At 40.0% G+C, this 20026-nt stretch overlaps 1 protein-coding gene and 1 long non-coding RNA gene across 2 annotated transcripts in view; both read right to left on the bottom strand.

Annotated features, from left to right (window-relative positions):
• LOC136245266 (uncharacterized) overlaps window positions 1-20026 on the bottom strand; it is a 248123-nt gene that overhangs the window by 118998 nt on the left and 109099 nt on the right. The gene's annotated exons all lie outside the window — the stretch shown is intronic.
• LOC136245558 (uncharacterized) lies at window positions 7385-14963 on the bottom strand. The gene is made up of 3 exons (XR_010695930.1): window positions 14865-14963; window positions 8952-9050; window positions 7385-7478 (listed from the first exon to the last, which is right to left on the bottom strand). It is a non-coding gene; the product is annotated as an uncharacterized lncRNA (long non-coding RNA).

The following is a 20026-nucleotide window of genomic DNA, read 5'->3' as shown; positions in this document are numbered from 1 at the left end:
GTACAGTCTCCAGAGTGGTGGTTCTACCCTAGTAGCTGCTCAGAATGGCTCTGCTCCCGTGAGGCAGCAACTTTTAGTTGATGAGGCAACCTTAAAGCCCGGTAGATTAATGAATAGTGTTCCGTAATAATTAAGTTACTAGCTATCCGATTTAATTGTTTAGGCACTCCTGGAAGCTGCTTTCTGTCCACCATTGCAGCAATCTTATAATGAAATAAGAATAAAATTAATTATATTCTTTTAAAAGGAGAAGGCCACAAACTGAAAGTAGCTAGTGGTGGACAGAAATCAGACGAACTCTTGGAGCAACCTTGAAAGGGAGCAGAGAGAGCATGTACAGAAAAAGTGGCCAAGTTTGAATGTATAATAGCAACGTGGTCAGACCATCAAATGTCCATGTGGATCAGGACTGAGCTATGGGGTGATGCAGAGAGTGTTCTGCTTCATGGGATGAGCAGTATTTCCCACACAGGAGGGGTCTCCTGGAAGCCTGCTGTGATGTGCAGGGGTAGGCCCTACATAAAGGTGCAGCGTGCCTACAGACAGGGTATCTGTCACTATCAGCATATGACTGTTAACTCTCAGGAGGGGTCTCCTGGCAGTCTGTTGTGGTGTGTGTGGGTGTGTCCCACATAGAGGTGCAGTGCACCTGCAGACAGGGTATCTGTTACCAACAGCATAGGAGTGTTAACACACAGGAAGGGTCTCTTGGAAGTCTGTTGTGATGTGTTGGGGTGTGCCCTACATAGAGGTGCAGCACACCTGCAGACAGTGTTTCAGTGTAGGAGTGTTTCCTGCAATAGAGGTGAAGGTGCAGTGCATCTGCATAACTTGGCTAAGGCACAGTAATCATAGGGAAGATTTCCTAAGTGGCACTGTGGCTTTATATGCAGTATACCTAAGGAGGAGACTCATTTGGCCAGGCGATAGCCTTTTAATGGTACTGTATGCGCCAATGAAACAGATATTATGGAATGAGATCAAACAGGGCCAAGGAGGACTGATACACTGTCTTGAGTTTGTCAAATGGCCAAACAAACAAAACAAACAAAAATAAAAAATAAAATCCTACAGAGCGTAGGTGAGGTGTTGTTAGTAGAGCGCCAGTAATGTGGCTCTACCTTTCATACAGGTGGTGATAATAGCAGGATCGGCTGGTCTACACTGGGGATACCAGTGGATCCTCTGCTAAGTGTATCCCACAACTCCCTTCCGCAATGGCCTCTCCCACCAGTGACACCCACGGCAGGGAACTTGAGAGCAACAGGGCCATCAGTGATTGTGACTGAGATGATACCTCCATTACCAACAAAAGTGGTGGACAAGATTCGTCGTTGGGAGTACACAGATTTGGGCTCTCTACTGGCCTGCCAGGATCTGCAGGGAGGCAATTAGTACTCCCTTGAGAGTGAAGATCAAGAGAAGGAACCGCAAAATAAAGGAAAAGTGCCTCCCGTGACCAACCTGATGACCTGGCTGGAGGCCTACTCGACGTTTATGGCTGTACTACTTGCCAATGAGAATACCTCAAAAGAAGAAGCTGCTGGTTTAGCAGCCCATTTACATATTATACTGCAGCTTCACAAGGATCTTGGGGAGAACAGGTGGTTGAAATATGATGTTGAATTCTGCGAGTGGGCAGCAGCAAAAGGTGTTCATGTGTGGGGTGAATTGAATATGTCAATATATGGGAGATGCTTGCCCCAGCCACAGCAACAAGAAGTGTTGGATAGCTCCATACCTGGCCCGAGTGTTATGTCAACCCCAGTCCGTTACAGATGGAACAGAGGCCGTTGCACAAGACCTCTATGCTCATATTTACACGGGTGTGAGATATGCAGAGGGCCGCACATTGAGCGGGAGTGTCCCCGCAGGCAAAGTGCAGCGAAAAGACCTAAGAAGTGATCTTTCACCTGGAACACTGATGGTCAGAACTGCTTACATTTGATTGCATAGATGTTTTTCTTCTTAATCGTATTAATAATTCCAATTGTTAATGTAAAGTCATAATTATTGAGATTGTCACTCGAGACGGGCCATCCCTCATGGGTCTAAGGTTCCGTTTTGCTTTCCCAACCTAATTTTCTACTTAAGTCTAGGCATGTCCCTCTAGAAGGAACCTAAGACACTTATGGTTTGGAATAAAGGGGGAGGACCACTTCTCCACCTTTATGGTGTGTAATTATTGGTCCTTTCCCCTATAATAGTCTCAGCGTTGGAAATATTCTCAAATGGGATGGTCAAAGATGGGAGGTACAGATACATGGATCACCTGAGAACTCTTGATAGTCAGCGACCTCAGTCTACTGTATCTCTCCCAACAATTTCTTGGGAAGTACACACTCCCCTTATCTGGCAAGAGTGGGTAAGAGAGCTGGCAAGACATCCAGACCAGATGTTTTCTCAGTATATACTTGCTGGAATACTCAATGGGTTCAGGATTGGCTTTAATAGATCTTGTGTCTTGAGGTTAGCAGGGTCAAACCTCTGTTGCGACAATCCCTGCAATGTGAGAGAGTATTTGTATAGAGAGGTGTCACTGAATAGAATGTGGAGACTCCCAAGAGGAGCAAAGTCAAGAGGCATACATCTCAGCCCTCTGGGCTTAATCCCAAAGAAAAACAAGCCTGGAAAGTGGCGCTTGATAGTTGATCTCTCCTCTCCGGAGGAGACTAGTGTGAATGATGGAATAAGTTCAGCTCCTTATTCTACGCCTCCATAGACCACTTAGCTGCACTGATTACAATAGAAGGCAAGGGCTCACTGCTAGTGAAAGCTGATATCAAGGAGGCCTATAGGATGGTCCCAGTGCACCCAGAAGATCAGCATTTACTGGGTGTTGAATGGGAGGGAACAATTTTCATGGACAAGACACTGCCATTTGGTCTCAGATCTGCCCCGAAGATCTTCTCGGCAGTAGCAGATGCTGCCCAATGGATCCTACATAAGGAAGGAGTTAACAAGGGCCTCCATTACCTGGATGACTACATATTTGTGGCAGGTGATATAAATTCAGCAAGGCTCCAGAAGAGCACTTTGCTCAATGTGTTTGCTAGGCTAGGTATCCCGGTAGAGCTGTCTAAGTTAGAAGGCCCATCAACATGTTTATCCTTTTTGGGCATAGAAGTTGATACAGGGTGTCTACAACTGCGGCTTCCAAGTTGTAAACTAGCTGACCTGATGGAAACCTTAGAAAGATGCATTGAGCATGAGTCTCTAAGGAAGAAGCAATTGCAACACCTCACAGGCCTTCTTCAGTTTGCCACCAAAGTGGTGCGCCCAGGTCGCACCTTTCTAAGAAGGCTCTATGCATTGCAAGGTATTGGACAATACCCCAATCACCTGGTTCGCTTAAACCGTGGAGCTCAAGCAGATATCTTATGGTGGTACTTTTTTGTGAAGCAATGGAATGGAGTGTCACTTCTGTGGGACCTGGGACTGTTAAGAACAGATGTTCAAGTGTTTTCAGATGCCTCTGGAACGTGGGGCTGTGCTGCTTTTCAAGACCCATACTGGCTTCAGCTTAAATGGACCCCCCAGTTGTGCTGTTTGTCAATTGCTGTGGAGGAACTGATCCCAGTGGTACTGGCAGCAGCAGTGTTTGGACCTCAATGGGCAGGAAAGATTGTACAGTTTGTGGTGGATAATGCAGCAGTAGTGGATGTCATTAATGCCACCTACTGTGATGAGACCCACACGATGCACCTCACTTGCTTGTTAGTTTTCTATGCTGCAAAGTTTAATTTTTGGTTTAAGGCAGTCCACATTCCAGGAAAGAAAAATGTCATAGCCGATGCCCTATCCCGTAACATTATGTCACGTTTGGTGCCTCATGCCTCGAGTCATCCAGTTCACCTTCCACCGGCTCTCCTAGACCTGGTGTCACAAGATCTAACATGGATCTCCACCGCTTGGATGACACTGTTCGACGATTCTATTCAGCAGGCTTGTCAGAATCATCACACAAAACTTACCAAGTAACAGAACGTCGCTATCTTGCCTTTTGCAGGGACTTTGCTTTACCCCCCTTACCTACAACAGAGAATATTTTATGTTACTATGTAGCTTGCCTTGGTCAGCAAGGCCCTTCCCATACATCCATTCGGACTTACCTCTCTGGTGTCCGCCAACTCCATATTGCTTATGGATTCAGAGATCCAGGTATTGATCAGATGCCCCGGCTACGACAGGTTCTGAGAGGAGTGAAAGTGGAAAGAGGCAAAGCAGGGAAGGCTCCTCGACCCCGCTTGCCAATTACCCCATTAATTTAAAGGAAATTACGGACAGAATGGGTTGATAAGGATTCTTCGTTTCGTTCAGTTATGCTCTGGGCTGTAACCCTAGTAACATTCTTTTCCTTCTGTAGACTAGGAGAAGTTACAGTGGAAGACGAGAATAAGTATGACCCAGCCACACACCTGTCATTTTGTGACATCACCATAGACAATGCTGTCACCACCAAAGTCATTTCTCTGCTGATCAAACAATCTAAAACAGACCAAGGCAGAGTAGGTGCACGTGTTATTCTGGGCATGACAGACAATGACCTTTGTCCAGTCTCTGCTCTATTGGGATACTTGGTAAGAAGACGAAACCACCAAGGAGCTCTATTCCAGTGGGAGAATAAGACCCCACTATCTAAACCTAAATTCATTGAAGCGACCAGAGAAGCCCTTATTTCAGCACATCTGCCAGCAAAGGACTACGCAGGACACAGCTTCAGGATAGGGGCAGCCACAACTGCAGCTGCAGCTGGACTTGAAGACTCTGCTATTCAGACCCTTGGCCATTGGAAAAGCTCCTCGTACCAGCTGTACATCCGGACCAGTCCACAGCAACTGGCAGCTGTATCCCCAGTTATGTCAAGGTGCCTCATTTGATGACAAGTTTAGTGATTCAAATCTGTATGTTTCTTGGTGTTTATCTTTGTAGGTTGGCACTTTTATAGGCTCAGTTTATGCAATAAGTTTGTATACTACAAAGTTCCTTCTATTATTGTCATAGAACTACTACTCGTGTGTTTGCACACAAGGGATATCAAACTGTTTTAAAAAAAAACTAAAGTAAGGATTTCACAAGGTTCCACTAACTGCAATCATCTACAGTGATTGCTTGTATGGGTGAATGGGCCAAGTGCTGTTGGCTACAGTTCCATTGGTGGGGACAATTACTAGACCTTTGGTCTAGCTTGTATGGGTATGTAGGTCCCCACTACATGGTGGTAAAACCCCTGATCATTTCTTTAGAATTGAACCATACATGACCTTATTACTTTAGGTTATAGGAGATCACGTGATGTCACGTGACTGCTTAAGGTTTAGATATTCCAAAGTCTACGGCACGTCATCCCATTCTCCCATTCTCCTTATAATAATACAAAGACACTGGGAACAAGTTAACAGATGATGAAGCAGTTGAGCTTTATAAAGAACTTTTTGACCTGTGGGGAAAAGCAGAAATGAAAACTCATAAATGAGTTTCAAATTTGACAAAGGTGTTAGAACTATTCCACCACAGAATACAGATTCTCAGATGAATTTAGGGAATGGAGAATGTGGGTCATCAAGGGTAACAACACTAGGGGTATCATGGGATGCTACTACACATGTGTTTACCTTCAAGTCACAGTATATTGTTGAAGAATTTATACCAACACAGAGAATGTTTTTGAAAGGAATTGCAACATTATTTGACCCTTTAGGATTTTTGTCTCCATTTGTTGTCAGAGCAAAAATACTGATGCAAGAAACTTGGGTTTGTGGTGTTGATTGGGATGATTCTTTACCAGAAGAGGTGTCAACTTTCATGGTTTGCTGAATAAAAAGGTTGCCAGAAATTAAGGTTTCCAGGTGATTTCAACTAGCTTGGAGAAGAGGTGAAATCTATTTCTGTTCATGTGTTTGTGGATGCATCTGAGAGGCCTTATGGGGCTGTCAAATCTTTCAAAGTGGAATACAAAAATGAAAGGGTATCATTATCTTTTGTAACGTCAAAGACCAAAGTAGTTCCTATGTAGTCCACTAGTATTCCACATTTAGAGTTGACAGGGGCAGTTTTGGTAAAGAATAGTTCTGTCTGCACTAGATGTGCTGAACATCAGAATAAAAAACTTACCACATTTTGTACAGATAGTACAACTGTTTTATGGCGAGAAGTAGGCACTTCAAATCATTTGTAGCAAATAGCTATAAGCACTGAAAAATGGAAATATGTGCCAACAAAGAAAAAACCTAGCTGATTATTTGACATGTGGTGCTACATTAACAGAGTTGGCTCAACTGAAGGGATAGTGGGAAGGACCTGCATTTCTTTCTGATAGCCAGGATCATTGGCAATCTTTCGGGAATGGTATTGTTACCTACCAAAGATCAAAGAGAGCTTCAAACAAACATTACAAAGAGCTCACAGGTAAGTGTGGAAACTTTATTAGCATTTGCAACTGTTTCAACTGTAGCCAATTTCAGCCAGATTGGAGCATGCATTGGTGTTTTATGGTGGATTTTGAGAAGTGTATGAAATGAAGAAAAAAACAAAACGAAAAAATTAAAATGAAATTTTGACCGCTTGTATCTCAGAAATGTGTGGAACAATTTTCTTCAAATTTGGTGTGTAGACTCCCCTACTTAGCTGGCACTTCTGTAGCAAATTTGAGATAAGGGATTAGAGAGCTACATATGTGTGCAAATCGCGTTTTCTTTCTTCCTGTCAATATACTCACAGTGTGGTGCGCCAGCTTCTTGGGCTGCACGACACACTACCGCATGTCTTGATAACACAGCCACATATAATAAAGATTCATTTACAGCAATATATTATTTTAATTTTAAACAGTCCCATGCAAGCCAAAAGTATTGCTGCACATTCAGAAAGGAGAAGACATCGGAAATAAGGGCTATAAGGCATAAATGTTGAGCATAATCATGAGCACAGTGGGGAAAAAATTAATAACACTGCAGCATAGCATAATAGGTAAAATTAAAAGCATAATAAGCTGGTACTTACTGACAGATGTTCAATGACAAAACTGGAGACAGCACCTCCATAATACTGTTTAACTCTTAAATGTTATCATTTGAGTTTAAGGTATGTAGCAGCTACAAAGAGAAACAAAGCCAAGACTATAGTAAAATGTTGGAGGTACTTATTTGACATGATGCTGTTCTGAGAAAAAAACAGGAAGTTGTTTCTGTCCATTAAATAAATGCCAAGCATTGCATGTTAAGTACATTTAATTTTTGGCCTAATCAAGTTTAAATTTTTTTAAATTTCATATAAAACGTGGTGAGGCTCTGGCCTCACTGGTCACACCTACTCTGACACCCTTGTTCATCATGTGTATACATATCAAACACTTAGTCACACTAGTAGTTAACACTTACTTTATTAACAACATTAACATCAGCTCCCAAACTTATTAATTTCTCAACCACTTGAACACGACCCCATCTTGAAGCCAAATGGATGGGTGTGTCTCTATCCTGTAAGAAATAACATATGATATTATCATCACTATCAGGTCATCTCATTAAAACCAAACACATGTACACATATCTGTGAGTACATCTATAAAATTGTGTACAAATAATAAAACAAAACTTGATAAGTGTAAAGTTACACTAAGAGGTGTATTATTAAAAGATGATTTCATTACAATTACATGTTGAGTTATGATTAAGTGCTAACATCATTGCATAGGATCATTAAGAATGATAGTACTGTATATTAAGGATCATGAAAGTGTGCACACTCGCACAAAACAAAATTTATTTATTTATTTATGTATTTATTCACTTATTAATTTACAGATCATTTATAGAACTTTGCGTGGGCGAAATCAAAGGAAAAAGTGCACTTTAAATTTCATAAAGTACACTTTAGGGCAAACAGTGCTTTATTGCACTGCAAAGAGTGCTTTATTCGTACAATAAAGCACATTATGCGTGCAATAAAGCATTCCTTGTGGGCAATAAAGCACAGTTGCCCACGTGCTTTAGGTACAGGCTAATAGTCCGCGGAATTCACACCAGTACAACTAATCACCCAAGCCAGTGAAGGCTGATAGCCCTCGTTGCGCTGAGTGGTCAATCACCCCAGCCAATACGAGTTCTACCACTGGATTGCTTTTAAAGACATACCTAAATGCTTCGATGATGGGTGGGAGAAGGTAACGTTGCTGTTACGTTTGTTAATGTAAACGGACAAATCCTGGAGATATCATGGAAATACTTCACCATGTTCACAATAGAATCGATTATGGGATGTGACAAAAACTTGCCAAAATATGCGATGAACGTCTACTATGCCAAACTATGGTGAGCTATGCGTGAGTTACTTTTTAAAACTAGTTTGTGTGCATTCAGGCTCCTAATAATTCGTACAATGCATGTTAATTACGAGCCCTAGTATGGTGAAGCTACACAACTAGAAAGTTCCATAAATCATTTAAACCATTGCCTTGCTTGTGCGATCTGAACAATAAAGCACTCGGCGCTTGGCTTCAATGGTAATAAAGCACTCAGCTTCGCCTCGTGCTTTATAAGTATCTCGGCCGCACACCTGGTGCATTATTTTTCATATAACAATTGCGGCAATGCTTTAACATATACTCAACACATGTACAAGCACATTAGACAAATCAAGGGAGATAATTACAAGATCTGAAGGTCAACTGGCAACTACTGCCAGCTGCTGTATTAACCAGAAACCAGCTTCAAAATCTACTTTCACTGTACCTTGGCAATGTTGGTGAGGTATAACCAAGCTCAAACTACAGTGTAACCTAAAATGCTTCCAATAAGCTGCTATTAAGTTATATATTTAGTGAAATTTTATGCTAACAACAAGTAACATTTCAAGGACATTTCATACTGTGCATACCAATTAACAGTTAAAGTAATCACTTCACCATGCGTGTACATATCAAACACTTAGTCACACTAGTAAACACTTACTTCATTAACAACATTAACATCAGCTCCCAAACTTATTAATTTCTCAACCACTTGAACATGACCACATCTTGAAGCAAAATGGATGGGTGTGTTCCCATACTGTAAGAAATAACATATGATATTATCATCACTATCAGGTCATCTCATCAACACCAAACACATGTACACATATCTGCGAGTATCACGTTCCATGGTAGTGGTTCATAATACAGATCACCTTTTTCAAAACTCCTAATAGAACACTTACCTATACACCACCTAAAAACATCTTCTAACTTCAAAAGAAACCATATAAATTAATTTAGAAAAAGTTTACGTCTACTAGCAAAATTATATGAAGTATGATAAAAGTAGTTTTTTAAAGAACTGAAATCTGCTATTTTGAGCATTTTGTTCATGCTCTTTTTATTATTATTATCTAATCCAAAACAGCCAAGCTGTAAAAAAAAAAGAGTGTGGCCCCCAAAAAGGCTATGGTGAAAAAAGATGTGAAATCCAAGGTGGCACCAAGAAATGGCTGTGATGGTAGGTTATAGTAAAAATTTCAATAATGACAATTCAGGTCAAATTGGTACCACTTAGTCTTGGTGTCAAATTCACTTGAATTATCATTATTAAAATTTTTACCATTAACCTACCATCACAGCCATTTCTTGGTCACATCTTTTTTCACTCTGGCTTTTTTGGTAGCCGTACTCTTTTTTTACAGCTTGGCTGTTTTGGATTAGATATCACTTCTTTTTGTATTTGTATATGGCCATAGACTAGCTTTGGGGCTTTTTAAACCTATCTTCTTTTGTCTTTACCACAGGAAAAAGAAAAGGATTTGAAGCAGATTTTTAATATAAACTATTTTTGATTTTATCAGTAATTATATTAATTTTATTACATGCCGATTCTTCCCTACAGTATAACTTCTTTCTAGCTGATTTCTCTACAGGGTAACTTGCTGAACTCTATACAGGTGATTTGTTTCTAGCTGATCTCTCTACAGGGTTACTTTGTCTGGCTGATCTCTCTACAGGGTGATTTGTTTTTGCAGCTGAACTCTCTACAGGTTACTGGTTTCTGGCTGATCTCTCTACAGAGTAACTTGTTTGCAACTGAACTCTCCACAGGGTGATTTCTTTGTAGCTGAACTCTCTACAGGGCAACTTGTTTTTAGCTGAACTCTCTACAGGGTGACTTGTTTGTGGCTGAACTCTCTACAAGATGACCTGTTTCTATCTGAACTCCTTACAGAGTGGTTTCTTTGTAGCTGAACTTTCTACAAGGTGAATTCTTCTAGCTGATCTCTCTACAGGGTGAGTTTTCTAGTTGACTCTCTACAGGGTGATCTGTTTGTAGTTGAAATGTCTACAGGGTGCTTTTCTTGTAGCTGAACTCTCTACAACGTGATTCTGCTAACTGATCTATCTACAGGGTAACTTGTTTCTAGCCAAAATCTCTTCACGGTGGCTGCTCTATTAGAGTATCCCAATCTCACACTTGCTACACAGAGTTAAATTACGTGTTATAACTCTTTTGCTTTAACTCTGATTCTTCTCAACTATTGAAGGGCCCTTCTAAGCTGATTAATCCATCTGTACATCGATTTTCAAATCATTCCACTGAGTAATTTGTCTGGTAGGCATGGCAAGTATTCATTTTTTTATTAGCTAATCTCGATCGCATAATTGTTACACACTGTTAGTTTTTTCATTGTATCTTTGTGGTCTTTAACTCGATTTCTTTCAAACCACAAAAGGTTTGAGGTTCAATAGATAACCTATCCACGTACCAATTTTCAGCTTCTTACCATAAGCGGTTTACCCTGTAGGCGTGACAACATATTGGTGTTATTTTTTGTGAATAATTGCTAATGACTCCTCGACTGCTTATCGTATTCCAGCCAAACTTGGTACCAAGATGTGCCTATATACTCACTTTCTGTGTGCCAATGTTCAAGGAAATCGGATATCGCATTCACATTTTATGACAGTTTTTGTAAGTGTGCAAGATCAATGAATGGCAAAGTGAAAATTTGCTTCAAAGTGGATGTTATGCATTTAAAAATAGACGATGGACATGAAGAAACACTTACATAACATGAAAGGCTATGTAGATTTTATCCACACTAACATGCTCATTTGGAAACCCTATATCATAACTTATATTTTAACCACACTATATTAAGTTCATACCAGAGCAGCAATGTTGTTGTGTACCACTGTGTAGTATTTGAGTGTATTATTGAAAGATGACTTCATTACAATTACATGTTGAGTTTTGATCAATGCCTAAACATATTAGGTACTTGGACATCAAAGAGTTAATTAAATGTGATAATAATCTGAAGTGATTTATTGCTAATTGCAGGTGTACAAGTGCTAAAATAGAATTAAATTTACACGTCAGATGATGATCCACATTGTTAAGTATTTTTTAATGATCCTTACTAGCTTATAAAAGTATTATGTACCTATAAATATCATACCCCACCCCCAATTCCCAGGTAGGGTAGGGGAATACAGGGGATTTGACAAAGTCTAGTGCCAGTACTAGAGCTAAGAAGTTAGTCAAAACCCCACTATGTCCCCACCTCAAAAGAGCTAGGGGTTTCTATAGGGGATTTGATTTACCTATTAAAATACTTTTTGGTTCAGCAAACTGCCAGTGTCAAAAGCCCCAAGATGTAGATGTCAAATCCCCAGTAGGTGTATGGGGATCCCCGGGGTGGGGGGTGGGGCTTAACATTGATAGGTGTATTACTAACACTAACTTGTTAAACTATACAAGGGAATGATTGTTAAGAAATTTGAAGACAGTATACAGTAGTAGACAACAGAATAAGTGAAATAGTTACTTCACCAGGGGAGTCAAAGTAAAAGTGAAAGTGGTAAGGCTCAGCATGCCCCCAGGAAAGTTTTAATATTGCACACTTTGAGGTGCTATTTGGAGGCACTCTTTGGGCTGCAGTAATTGTGTGCAAGCTAGTTAGCTAGTGACAGATGTTCAATGGTCAAACTGGAGACAGCACCTCCATAATACTGTTTAACTCTTAAATCTTATCATTTCAGTTTAAGGTATGTAGCGGCAACAAAGACAAACAAAGCCAAAACTAGTAAAATGTTAGAGGCACTTAATATTGGCAATTTGACATGAAGCTGTTCTGAGAGAAAACCAAGTGTATTTTTTGTCGGTTGAATGCAGACAGAAAATAAGCTCCGACATGAACAGTATTGGTGGTCACGTGAGCCTCTCTCACGTGACGTAAAGGTTTATAACGATAAGTTAGGTATGATTATTCATTCTACGCCATGTGTTAAGGCTAGTGAGGTACTGTTCTTCGAGTTTCCTACGAACCGCAGCGATGTCTCTAGAAATTTACACACCTCATGAATGCCATCACCACCATGAAGGATGGCATTGAGGCAAATTTCACGGCTAAACTGGACAAATTTCAGCGTGAGTTACAAGCAAGCCAGGCCAGCACCTTGCAGGAAGTAATGGCGAAGATAAACAAGAAGGCCTATCACTTCAAGGAGAAGAGCAATGAGTCACAGTTCACTTTTAATTCAATGGTGGAGGATCACATTGATGTGGCTAAGAAGACAATGGGGAAGATGGCCCCTAACAGTGACGCAGATAAGGTTTTGTGAAAGGTGAAAATTTTTTTGTTATCCACAATATACAGTCCTACTGTACTGTATGATGTACTTTCAACAAAATTATTAATATATAGCTAACATTTGCAGAAATTGTCCAAAATGAAAATTGTGAGCAGTAGATTAGAAGTTGCCAAAAGAGGCAACTTTTAGCTGCAAGAAATGGAAATTTTTATGGTTCCAATAAATTGCCAACTTTGGCACTTTTGGGTATCAAAATTTTACCATTCTTGGCAAACTAAATCCCACAATCAATTAGTTCATAATTCTTTATAAAAGAAGTGGTACACTTATTGTCAGAATCGATAGCTTTGAGCACCATCTTGTGGTTGTTCACAGCAAAACAGAAGTTGCTAATTTTGGAAACTGTAAGCATTTTGGCAATTTTTGGCCTGCTCAGAAATGGCCAAATATGGCAATTATGAGCAGTTGAAAAGTTGCCAGACGTGATAACTTTTTGCTGCTCAGAAATTGTGAGGAGTTCAAAAATTGCTAAACTGGGCAACTTTTGGCTGCCAGAAATTACCATTTTTGGCAATTTCTGAGCAGGTCTAAAGTTGCCACAATTGGTTTGTCAGTATTAGCCTTGTACATGCACACAGACATAATTGTATTAACAAGATGATCACATGGTTATTGATGTTGTACACACTGTTTGGTTGTGGGATTGATCCCGAATAGTACAAGTGGGACAAACAGCACCTTACTGATAAAGACTTCAGGCCACCATGAATCAACCCCTTCAAACTGTTCATCTTTAAAGAAGCGGATGAATGGCCAAGGTGGAAGAAATGCTTCCAAAAATTTTCCGAAGCATCTGGTCTTTCAAGTGGCAGTGTGTTATGCCAACTCAGTATGTTGCTTTATTGCTTAGGCCAAGAGGCAGATGACGTTCTGATTTCTACAATTATAATGGAAGTGGAGCACAAGAAGTTTGATGATGTTTTAACAAAGTTTGACACGTACTTTACAATAATGTACAGGCAAAATTTAACAAGAGAGCAAAGCTGGATGGCAAAAGTGCGAAATACTTCATCACCACGTTATATCACCTTGCAGAAGCGTGCAACTACCAAAGTATGATGTTGGAGATGATTCGTGAAAGATTAGTGGTTGACATTAGAGATCAACATCTTTCTCAGTGATTACAAATGGATCCTAACCTAACTCTGGAACAGGCTGAAACTAAAGTACATCAAAAAGGAAGCCATTGCAAGAGATTTTGAAGGACAAACCAGAAGCGCTACCTACAAATGACCTAGAGGATATTAGGTACAAATGTAGAAACCCTACAAAGAAATCAGAGAGCATGTTAACATGTGCTAAATCCTTTGCTAAAACTTGTACATGTTGCAGAAGGGTAAACACTCAAGAGATAGATGTCCTGCATCAGATGTTGTGCGCTATAAACATTGCAAGTGGGGTTGATATGGTAGTATGTACTTGTCAAAGAGAGTAACTACAGACACAGTGGAACTGTACAAAGACCCAACCTGTCAAATAGAAGACACTGAAGATAAGGATGATAATTTTCTTAGTGCTGTCACTATAAAACAGCAGACAAAGTGGCTGACAGAGGTCAGGGCAAATGACTTGCCAGTTATGTTCAAAATTAACACAGGGGCAGAGGCTCAACAATTAGTGAGGCCACCTTCAACCAGCTACATAATGTCAAAATAGAGAAGACTGCTATGAGATTGTATGGTCCAGTAATGTCACCTCTTACGGGACAAGTACTTTCAGGCATGTTTCTTACAAGCAAAATGTATTTGTGATAAAAGCCCTGAAGCATAACTTATTGGGGCTGCTTGCTATCACCTCACTGAATCTGGTATCACAACTACGTAGATTCATTGCAGCTCACAGCAAGCAAGATTCAGAAACAATATCCCCAGCTTTTTCATGGCCTTGGAACATTTGGGAAGGAGTATGAAGTGTCACTGATTAAAGATGCCAAACCGTTTGATCTCCACACAGCCAGGAATATGCCACTGTCTTTACACAGTGAAGTGCAAGATGAATTTAATCGGATGGAATCATTGGGTGTTGTCTTCCCAGTTCGTGACCCTGTCCCATGGTGTGCTAGCATGATGGCAAGTGTAAAATTATTACTAACACTTGTTACATGTTTAACTACACAAGGGAATGATTGTTAAGAAATTTGAAGATGTACACTAACAGTAGTAGATAACAGAATAAATGAAATAGTCACTTCGTCATGTGTATACATATCAAACACTTAGTCACACTAGTAGTTAACACTTACTTTATTAGCAACATTAACATCAGCTCCCAAACTTATTAATTTCTCAACCACTTCAACATGACCTTTACTTGAAGCCAAATGGATGGGTGTGTCTCCATACTGTAAGAAATAACATATGATATTATCATCACTATCAGGTCATCTCATCAACACCAAACACATGTACACATATCTGTGAGTACATCTATAAAGTTGTGTACACATAATGAAACAAAACTTGATAAGTAAATAAGCTAAATCTAATGTTGTGAAGTGACCAGATGTAGAAGCCATTAAAAAACAACAAACAGTGAAACAATTGGTAAACAAGAGGTCACAAAAAGGAAAACTATAAAAGAAGTGAATTTCACCAGAAGAGTCCCTTGAGCTTATTGAGGTTGGTTGCTGTTCATCGCTTTTTGTTAATATGGTGCCTCCGTGCAGGATAAGTAGTAGTTGAGTTGTGAAGAAAATATGGGAAGATGGCAATACAGTAGCACCTCGATTATCCAAATCTCAATTATCCAAATCTCGATTATCCGAATCTCGAATCTGCTCTATTAGAGTATTTCATCATTCTATTAGAGTAAGTATATGTTCTATTAGAGTAGTTGTACAGCACTCAAATGAATGGGCTTCATTTATCCAAACAATTCACTTATCTGAACACTTTAACGATTAAACTGGCATACAGGTGTTTGGATAATGGAGGTCCTACTGTAATAGAATCCAATACAGGAATAACACTGGATGACACTAGCAGGTGGTCTAGCTTCAAACAAGGTGACAAAATCATATAATTATGTATCCACTTACTGAAATTGGCTTTGATCGTGAGTTAGAGCCAGTCTTACTTGGCCAAGATGTGAAAATAACTAAAACATGTTACCATTCCCATGTTTTCAGGTGAGAGCTGTTTGGAATTTAGGACATTTAGCCATTGCATATGAAGCTCCAAAAGACAGATTGGAAAGGAAATTTGGTGGCCAAAGGAGGCAGATAGTGTTGCACCTAGAAGAGATCGACAATTTAAAACCAACTTGTCCAGGAAACTCAAAGGATAGAGAGGTATGCTGAACTTTTAGATGTTACTAATGTGAATTTAACCAGTCAGAGGAATTGGAAGATGGTATGATGTATATGAAACTGCAAAAGAAACTACCAGCTTCTCTGTTGGCTTCATATCACCACTAGGTATATGAAAACCATAAGATTGAATGTGTAAAAGTCTTAAAGAGTGGATAATACAAGAGACCGAATTTCAGGTTAAAGCTGTTGAAACTGATCAAGAGGTATCATATAGCAAATCAAATGAAACTGAGTTCAATGCTGCAAGACAATCTCAAGAATATCCAAGACCTTCTTTGGAAGATCACATACCAATTCTGAGACTTCTGGTGGCTTTCGTATCAACAGATCATGTAAAGTTTGTGGTGGATCTCACAGGGCATGAGTGTGTGGTAGTGATGGGCGATTATCAAATTTTCACTCACGATTATTGTGACCCCAAAACATTGCGATTATCACGATTATTGTCAGCTCTCATGTTCTTTTCATTGGCAAATGTAGTATACAATTACAAAAATGGTTAATAGAGTTAAACAGTACTAGCAGTACACAATACAGTGGTACAAACAAACGATCGTAGTGTGTGAAAAGATACAAAGTAAGTTAACTCAAGTTTTTAGACAGAAACACTAGTTTGTTTACGTTTTCTGGAAGTAAACGATTTCTTAAATTATTATTTATGTGACCAGCACTACTAAAGACTCTTTCAGAAGGTACACTTGTACCACAAATGCAAAGATACCTTTTTGCCAAATTGGCCAGGTTAGAGAATCTGGTATTTTCATCTCTCCACCACACAAGGGGATCAGTATCAGGTTTAAGCACTGGATGATCCAGGTAAGATGTTATTTCTTTGTTTATTTTCTGTAGGGGAGTTAAGGGTGTGGCATGTTCTGGATTGTTTTCTTCTGTGATGTGTTGAAGTACAGCTGCAAGACCTTTCAATCATTTAGCGGGACATAACACTTGTATATCAGAAGTACTGGAGTCAGTGGGGCTGTCACTGGCTTCATTCACATTGACTGTTTGATAATATTGTAAACACTGATCAATGATTTGTTGTTTTGTTTCTTCTATATCAGACAGGTGCTGTTCTTTAAACCTGGGATCAAGGAATGAAGCCAAATCTAATATTTCACATACCTCAGGATCTGAATATCTTCTTTTCAAATCTGAACTGATAACTTCTTTTAATTCTTTAGCTAGGCTAGTGTCTATCTCAGCTAGTTTTTTCTGAATATGCTTCAAAACTGGGTTGACCGCTGATGCAGTGACATACTTTTCCCCAGCAAGAGCATCTGTTAAGTATGACAACGGCTTGAGGATATCATTGACAGTTTCTAAAACAGATAATTCAGTATCAGTTGGCATTCTGTGCCAGTTTTTCTTGTCTTCAGCTAGCACGGCACTTAATGCTTGCTGCTGCTCAAGTATCCTTGAAATCATGAGGTAGGTTGAGCCCCAGCATGCTACAACATCACCCAAGAGTTTATGCTCAGGTAGTCCGAGGACTTGTTGCTTTCCTCGTAAATCCCTAGCTTTCTTCAGCTACGGTGAAAGAGTTTCACCAAAGAATGACATCGGCCAATGGCACGTTGAACTTGAGTGTTTCGTAAACCTTTGTTAATTGCCAGGTCTAGATTGTGACCAAAACAGCTAATACGAAGCAGTAAAGAAGTACTGAATGCTGCTATCATGTTGGACCCATTGTCTGTTGTGATTGCAACCAGGTTACTTGTACTCAACTTCCAATTCTCAAATATATCCAGTACAGCATCAGTAATGTTCTGGCCTGTATGATCTTCATACATAGCAGTAGTATCTAGGCAATAAGATTTTAATTCCCAATTAGATGTGATGAAGTGTACAGTGAGTGTAAGGTAAGGATGATGACTACCACTAGTCCACAGGTCTGTGGTGGCTGCAAAGAAAATAGATTCCTTTAGTGAAACTGCCACAATGTTGTCTTTCACATGGGAGTACAAGCGAGGAATTTCGTGGTCAGTAAAATGTCTCCTACTAGGAATTTGGTACCTTGGGTGTAATTTCAGCAGTAAATGTTTAAAACCAAGTTTCTCCACAGTGCTTATGGGCATTGAGTCCTTGGCAATAAAATAAGTGACGGCACGATTTAACTCCTTAGCTTGAGCACTGTCTGCTGTGTACTTCGTTGATCGCGCAATTGATTCTGTTAGAGTTAACTCCGAAGACTGCGAGTCATTTCCATCACTACTTTTATCTTTGGACTTGCTTGAAGACGGTTCTATATCTGCATACAGTTGTGGGAGGTGCTCGCAAAGATGCTGGAAGAGATTTGAAGTGCTACTTCCTTTGGCTTGAACGGATCTACCCCATTTGCGACAAACTGGTTTATCTTTATCTCTCTCGATAACTGCCCCATCTTCCGTAGCCACCAAACCAAAATGCTGCCATACAGGGCTTTTAGTACTCCTCTTCTTCACGAAGTACAAACCAAACCGACTCTCCACCATTTTTGTTCATACACGTGACATTGCGTAATCGCGATAATCGCCTTGTACGATAATCGCTTAGAGTTAAAATTAAGCGGTTTGATTATGCTTTGTCCAAATACCGCGGTTTAATCGTCAAACCGGTTAATTGCCCAACACTAGTGTGTGGAAACTTCAAGCAATTAGATGTAGTGAAAAATGTGGGAATGTGCAAAACAATGTAAACTGTGTTTTTGTTGTCTAGGTGATAGTCATCTGGGACAGCACTGCATCATACAAGAGTGTGTGGAATCAATGGCTGCCAAGAAGTCCACTATTGACTGTTGGATAAAGTAAAGTCAGTCAAGACAAAGTGATAGAGCCAAGAAGGAGGAGCTCCGGTTGATAAGCAGCAAAGAACAACATGCCATGAAAAGCAGTTCCCCTAATGAGATGCCATCGTCAGAATCAACAGTAATTCTATTTGTCACACATCCTAGCTGAGGTCAACATCTCTCGCACCACTATCAAAGTATATCTTTGAGTGAGCAGCTCACACCTCGACTTCAGCTAGTTATACGTGACATCAAAAAGTCTCAAGCATTGGACTCCCCACAGAGAGTCGGATTGCCGATCACTCTCCAAATAATACTAAGTATCAAGCAGACACTATCCAATCAACCCTACTCGTATAGAAATATCCTCGAGTCCTAAAAAAATAAATAAATAAAAATAAAATCACTATCAAACAATCAAACACTGACCCGTTCGACAGGGTGTACAAATTCACTTGGGAGCAACTGACACCCCTGTATACCCCATACTAGGGATGCTTCCATATCTGGCACGAAGAGGAACACAAACTGGCCCCTCTATTCCTCACAGAGCATGGCCAAGGACTCACCTGGTGATGGTGTTGATGCAATGTGATTTCCGCTCAGTGTTTTTCTATACGACCACACATACATTCATTGCAATACACAAGTACGTAACACCTTCCTCCACTTCAGTGACATCATCTACACAGCACCCAGCTTATAGAAAGTAACTCAACTTTGCACTGTTCAATTGTACACATTGTATTATGCATTCATGTATAACAATAAGCATCATTGAGTTCAAGCGCCAGAATCCTTGGGGGTGAAAGATTCCCATGTGCACATGGTCTCCTTTCTATGGCTTCTGCAGCAAGAATTTGGACCGTCAATTTTGCTGGCCCTGTTCCAACATTCTTGCCTGCCCAAGTATTTGTAGCCTAATTTGTAATGTTACTCTTGGCCTTTAATCAAAAGTAAAATATCTTGACCCATAGCAGTCGAGGCCTTGCACACCTACCAACTCACCACAATCAACTACAGATCGTGGTTGAGCTAGATGATTTCAGGAGACAAGTGAGGCTATGGATTGTGGCAGAGGATCACAGAATACAGTTGTCCCAGGCAAGGTTAGTGACAACATTAAATGTTGGTTATGATTAATGCCTAAACATTAGGTACTTGGACATCAAAGAGGTTAATTAATTAATGGGATAATAATCTGAAGTGATTTATTGAATTACAGGTGTACATGTGCTAATTGAAGTTTAACTAGTTAAACTAGGTTAATGGAGCATTCAAGCATGTGTGGATGCATTATGACAGTGGTTACCTTCATGAAGCTCCATCA

Source organism: Dysidea avara, chromosome 15 (assembly GCF_963678975.1).
Source record: "Dysidea avara chromosome 15, odDysAvar1.4, whole genome shotgun sequence".
Classification (NCBI taxonomy): Eukaryota; Metazoa; Porifera; class Demospongiae; order Dictyoceratida; family Dysideidae; genus Dysidea; species Dysidea avara.
This window is presented reverse-complemented; position numbering and strand designations above follow the sequence as displayed.